Genomic DNA, 6,570 nt, shown 5'->3' on the forward strand with positions numbered 1-6,570 from the left:
TTCCTATAGATAGGATCTCTGGTGTTAGACTCACAGGCTTTTGTTTAAAAATTCCTGAAGATGTTTTCCGGATCCCAAATTTCAGTGGAACAACTGACAACAACCAGTCTGAAGACCCCCACAGAGAAGCAAAATCATCATGAGAATACAGCTTCTGCCTCTCCCTGTCCCATGACTTCACCTTGCACTTTTCTACCAATCAACTCTCTCCACACGTCAGCCCACTCTGAAACCCTTAAAAACACTAACTCCTCAGGGACACAGATTTGAGGGTTTCTCCCATCTCCTCATTCATCAGCCCTATGACTAAACCTCTTTCTCTGCTGTGACCCAATGTCTTGGCATATTAACTTGCTGCACACATCAAGCAATGGACCTACGACAGTTACAAACTTACTGTATGGGGTCACTAAGATTTGGGGGATGCTTGTTGTTGCAGCAGCACCTAGCCTGTCCTGACTAGCTCAGAGGACCTGAGGCAGACATGAGGAGGACATCAAGAAACTGAAGAGTTAAGGAAAAGAGAAACAGGAAATGTGGATTAGGGGGTCAGTGTGGACCCTGGAGCTGGGGCAGTTGCCTGTGACTGGGCTGTCCACACTCTGTGCAACAGGCTGGCTTCCTCTGAGGCTCCAGGAGGGGGAGGTAAGCACAGGCCATGGAGTGATGCCATCCATGTGCGAAGGATGATTTTGTAGCATGTGCTGACTGTGGGTCACCACTGACTGGGGAAGAGGTGGAGGAAAAGGGTTGGAGAGAATGTGTGTCATGCACCGAGCAGTGTGATCCCAGAACGTTCTAATGCTCCTCAAGAATAAATGAGTCGGGCATCAACAAAGGAGGCCAACCTCAGACTTCCTGTGTGGGGAGCAGTGCTGAGCTGGCAGTGAGTTATCCGTTTATTCCTTGTGCACGGTGGCTAATATACTCTGTAGCCACTCCTACAATAGAAGACCTCCTCTAGGACGTTGGTTGTTCGTTACTCATACATTCATTCTGCAAATATTTGAGCTCCTAGGCACTGAGCCTACCACAGTGAGTAGACAGGTTTCATGGACTTTATGGTCTGCATATGGCCAAATAATTAATAGCAATTTTCAATATGGATTGTTAAGTACTCTGACAGAGGTAAGTATAGGTTGTCTGGGAGAAGAGTGTAGAAACTAGTCCAGAGGTCTACAAAGAATGAGGCTGTGAGTAACTGAATTGGAAGTTAAGTACATGCTTCTGCGTAGCAAAACCCCCCACAATTGCAGGTAAATAAATGCCACCCTTCCCAGCAAGGGCCAGGGAGTGCAGGAAAATATCAAGTTGTCTGAGGATCTGAGTGCAATAGAAAAAGTTCTGAAAGTCAAAGGTCTTGCAATAAAACATTCATGAGGTGAAGCCTTATGATTCATCGTCTTGGGTTCACTCAGTGTCAAACCAAAGAAGAAAACCAAAAAAAAAAAAAAAAACTGAAGGAACTCAGGTGTCTGGAATGAATTAACTCTTTTTTTCCTCCTTTTTTTTTTCTTTTCTTCTTCTTCTTTTTTTTTATTACATGATGAAGGCTGCCAGAAACTCAAGGGATTTGAGGATAATTAGAATTTCACAATGATAATGGGACTGTGCCCATCTATAGTTAACTCTTCCCACTCCACAGAGTCCCAGCACATCATTCTTCTCCCACCCCCTCCACTGACCAAATCTCATCCTTTAAGACTCAGTTTAAAAACCACCTCCTGGAATTAATTATGCCAAGCCGACTCTAAACAGTAGTCACCTGTCAGGAATGGAAGTGCGTAGGGGAATGAGGGAACTATTCACTTTTTAGTTTTATTAATTTTTACAAGTGTGTATCATTTTGTTTAAATAAAGCCAAAATTAAGCTTATGAGGAAAAACAAAATTCCACTTCCTCCACGGACCCTTCTCTGCTTCTCTGTCGTACAGTGGCCCCATGCTCGTCTCATTGCCGTCTACCATTTACTGGTTTTTCACAACTAAGTCCTTTCCTCTACTTTGGACTCAGCCCCAGCTAGAACCACCTGCAGAATGCACACAGCATTGCTCGTATACAGGCCACTAAATGAATGGTTGGCGAAGGAATAAAAGCCTGTAACGTTGGCCCCTCAGCTTACGGAAGTTGTGGGGAGTTTTCTGTGCTAGAAAGTCGTGCCTTTCACTGAGCCCCCAGCTTTAAGCAGTTTCATAAGTAGATGTTAACAACTGTGTTCCAGTCCTGGCTGGTTCTCACACACCCCAGCCAGGAAGAGCCTGGCCAGATCATCTCCCCAGGAAACGTGGAATGATAGTACACGGGGAGCTGCTGGGAGCTGCAACTCTTCCTCCTGTGAGGAAACAGGACCGTAAGTCAGCGTCCTGTGTCTACAGCGCCTGCCCCATCTGCGCTCACCTGGGAAAGTGGCTCCCCTCCCTCCCCTCCCTCCCCTCCCTCCCCTCCCTCGGCGCTGGGCATTTTTCCCACGTGGATCCACTAGATGGCCTGCAACGAACACAGTGACTGTGAGGAGGCCTGTGTTGGAAAAGGAAATACTTCCTTGCTTATCTATTTGTTTGTTTGCTTTGTCACTCACCATTTGTCCTCATAAATCCTTTCAAGTAAAACTGATATTAAAAACCAATAACTTGCACATTCAAGAGCAGGAAAAGGGCTACGGCAGAGTTGAATCTGTGGGTCTTCAGGCAGAGATTTCTGATTGTTGGCAAAATAATCAGAAATTGTTTTGTCGAATTGATTTCTGAGTGTTAGCATTTTGTTCATTACAACATAACTCTGCATAGAAAGAAATGAATAATTAATTCTAAGGGCTTAATAAGTATCTTTTAAACTGCTTCAAATAAAGAGAAATGACAAGACCTAGTACTGGTAAGTGTGAGATAGAGCAGGCTCATTTGCACATCACTGGTGCCCTACACATCTTAGTGGTTTTTGCAAACAATGTGGCCTTTGCTGTAGGAGCAGTGAGATGACTGGGCGTGGTGGCTCACGCCTGTAATCCCAACACTTTGGGAGGCTGAGGCAGGTGGATCACTTGAGCTCAGGAGTTAGAGACCAGCCTGGCCAACATGGCAAAACCCCATCTCTACAAAAAATTTTAGGAATTAGCCAACTGTGGTGGTGTGCACCGGTAGTCAGGAGGCTGAGGTGGGAGGATCACTTGAGCCTGGGAGGTGGAGGTTGCAGTAAGCTGAGATCACACCACTGCACTCCAGCCTGGGCAACAGAGCCAGACTCTGTCTTAAAAAAAAAAAAAAAGAAAAAGCCATGAGATAACTCATACTCTTTAACCAGGAAGCTTTGAGGAAATATGTAAAAGTTAGAGAAAAACAATCAGTATTGAAATGTCCAAGTTGCTGCTATTCTATTTGTAGTAACAAAAACTTGGAAATAATTTGCAGAACAACAATAGGGGAATGACTTAGTCAACTGCAGTATATCAATATAATAGGTGAAATTTAAAAGGGTGGTAAGTGTGAGCTCTGCCTGTACCTGTGCATGTAAAGCCATGTTTGTTTGTTTGTTTGTTTGTTTTTAAAGGTCCAGTCTTATTCTTTATTTAAAGCACAGGCCTGGCATGGCGGCTCATGCCTGTAATCCCAGCACTTTGGGAGGCCGAGGTGGCCAGATCACTTGAGCCTCAGGAGTTGGAGAGACCAGCCTGGGCAACATGGCGAAACCCCCATCTCTAAGAAAAAAATTCACAGCACAGTTCAAAGTCATTAAATCATTAAATCCAGTACAAAAGAAACGGCTCCCATTTCCTGGACTGGCATCAGACATCCTACCAGCTGCAATGACATCATTTTTATCTATCGTCTGCTTTTCCTTTTCAGGGGGCGGGGGAGGGTGGGGACTTATAAATGGGTCAAAGAGACTTCAACCTCAAAACCAAGGAGAAATCCCTGCTTGCAGAGAAACACAGGAAATGACTCTCTCTCTGTGAAAGGCAGTTAGGAACTCTGCTCCAGTGATGAGGGCCACTGATGGTGTGGGAGAGCGATCAGGAAGAGAATCTTCCTGGAGGTGGTACACAGTCAGCAGGAGCCCAGGAAATCACACTCCTGGGATGGCTGCTGTCACCACCATCACCCTCTCTTCTGTCTCCGCTCCGTGCCATCAGATTGAGTGAGGAACAAGGGAAAGTAACTACATGTAGAAAACGGAAGTGAACAGGAATGTGGGTGGTGTGAACATAAAAGAAGAAACTAAAAACCATCAAAAGTTTGTCAGCGCTGCTTTCCCGCACTGTGGTGGAACTCTCTGATCCATCTCTTCATGTGTCTAACTTCCAGAGAGGGGGCTAACAGCACAGACACGGGACCGAAGGCCCACGTTCGCTCAGAGATCTCAACGGGCCCCTCTGAGATGGTGGTGAGCCATCTCACCACCGAAGTTGGCTCAACTGAAGTTGGCTCAGAGATCTAAACGGTGGGTCCCTCTGAGTCGGTGACTGCAACCAAGGTGTCTGTGATGTCCTTGGTTACTCCACCTCCTGACCGGGGATCTAGTTTACCATTGCTGGAAACGATGTCTATGTGCGAACTAATGTTTTTGCCTCCATACACAGTAGTGATCCAGGAGGGCCTTGGTCTCACACCCCACTGTTTAAAACAGTTATCAGAAAACTCCTTCAAGTTCCACGAGTGAAGTTCAAACAGGTCATCGATACAAAAAGGGATGACTATTTCTGTGCAGGCCTAACTCCAACCCAGGAATCCCAGACTGCTAGTTCTTGCCTCTAAACTATTCAGGCATGTCACTTGACCTAAGTAATATGCACTCACAGCTGGGAAAATATTCTGCAGCAGCAACGAATCCGATATATTGGGTGTTTTCAAATAGTGGCACATGACCTCGATAGACCAAGCAGGCAAATGCTATAAAAAGTTAGGTGCATGAGGATAGCTCACCACTGCACGTCACCCAGGTTTCAGAGATCCAGTCTTTCAAAGGTCTTGCGTCAGGAAACCATTGCAAACTACCGCCCATATTTGAGAGTCGATTAACGGCATCCCAGGACCTGCGGAGGTTCTCTGAACAATATAGAACACCTTTCCTAAAATCTGTAGTTACGATCTTCATAAATACACCAGAAGGTATCAAATCCTTAAACTGCCAGATAAGGGCAGAAATTGCAAGAGCTCCAACTAGGGTATTTCGTGCTGAACTAGGCTGCAAGCATGCCACCACAGGGGCCCTAGAGGGCCATGACAGGGCGATTTTCAGCTCCTAGGATTGTTCTTTTCAAGTGTTTGATTAGCTCTGCAAAATCAGCCAGAGCTTTTTCTGATGGCAGGAGATCCTAGTGTCCAGAATCCTGGAACGGGTCATCACAGGGCAGGGACTCTCCACAGTATCACTGTTCCGCATATACCAACATAGCTTTCAGTTCCTCAGCCCCATCCCACATGAACCACGTATTATTGCAGAACCAGATGATGTCCCCATCATCTTTCTTCCAGTATTTATCAGCTATTAGATACTGCTGTTAAAAAGTTTTCACAGTATTAAATCCAAAATGGTCAACCTTCTGAGGGAAGTGGAGAACCAAGCCGTTCTTGGCAACAGCCAGGTGGGATGTGGGGTTGGCTGGTGAGTGCAGGCTGCCGAGAGCCCTTAAGGCCAGCTGGAGGGCTGTGGTGGTCCAGGGCACCAGGAAAGCCAGGAGCAGGAGCAGGAGGGCTTGGTGGCCCATGGCTAGGCTAGTGGCTGCTGTGCATGGCTAAAGCCATATTAAGTGAATGTTTTCTCTATTTAAAAAGAAATTTTCTAGTTTTGAGGCTGAGTTTAAGAACAGGTTGTTTTTCTCTGAGTAAGCCCTTAGATGACAAAATATCACCAGATAAGAGTTAAACAAAAGTAAACTCAACAGCTGCCTTCCACCTAGAGCCAGGGAGGGAGTGGACAGCCCCCAGACTGGGGAGAATATAGGGCAGATTTATGGAAAAGGGAGCTGGGAAATGTCTTCGATGGCTTGAGCTGTTATAACAAAATACCATAGACTGAATGGCTTTAACAATGGAAATTTATTTCTCATAGTTCTAGTGGCCGGAAGTCCAAGATCAAGGTTCTGGCTGATGTGGTTCCTCGAGAGGGACTGCTTCCTGGCTTGCAGATGGCCACCATCTCGCTGTGTCCCTACATGCAGAGGACGGGGGATCTGGTGTCTCTTCTCTTCTTGTAAGAACATGAATTCCATCCACACGACCTCATCTAAACCTAATTACCTCCCAAAGGCCCCACCTCCTAATACTATCCCATTGGGAATTAGGGTTTCAACATATAAATTTGAGGGAGATACAAACATTTAGTCCATAGCAAGGGAGAATTCCACCAGCAGATCTTGGGCAGTGCACAAAAATAGTCCAGGCCAGACTGGACATGGTGGCCCATGCCTGTAATCCCAACACTTTGGGAGGCCGAGACTGGTGGATCACCTGAGGTCAGAAGTTCGAGACCAGCCTGGCCAACATGGTGAAACCTCATCTCTACTAAAAATACAAAAAAATTAGCTGCGAGTGGTGGCAGGAACCTATAATTCCAGCTATTCTGGAGGCTGAGGCA

The 6,570-nt window shown here is 46.0% G+C and overlaps 1 pseudogene; it reads right to left on the bottom strand.

The window, feature by feature from the left end:
- Nucleotides 1-4,232: 4,232 nt before the first annotated feature.
- Nucleotides 4,233-5,701, bottom strand: LOC100423583 (lysosomal Pro-X carboxypeptidase pseudogene; annotated as a pseudogene).
- Nucleotides 5,702-6,570: the final 869 nt, after the last annotated feature.

This window comes from Macaca mulatta, chromosome 13, assembly GCF_049350105.2.
Source record: "Macaca mulatta isolate MMU2019108-1 chromosome 13, T2T-MMU8v2.0, whole genome shotgun sequence".
Lineage (NCBI taxonomy): Eukaryota > Metazoa > Chordata > Mammalia > Primates > Cercopithecidae > Macaca > Macaca mulatta.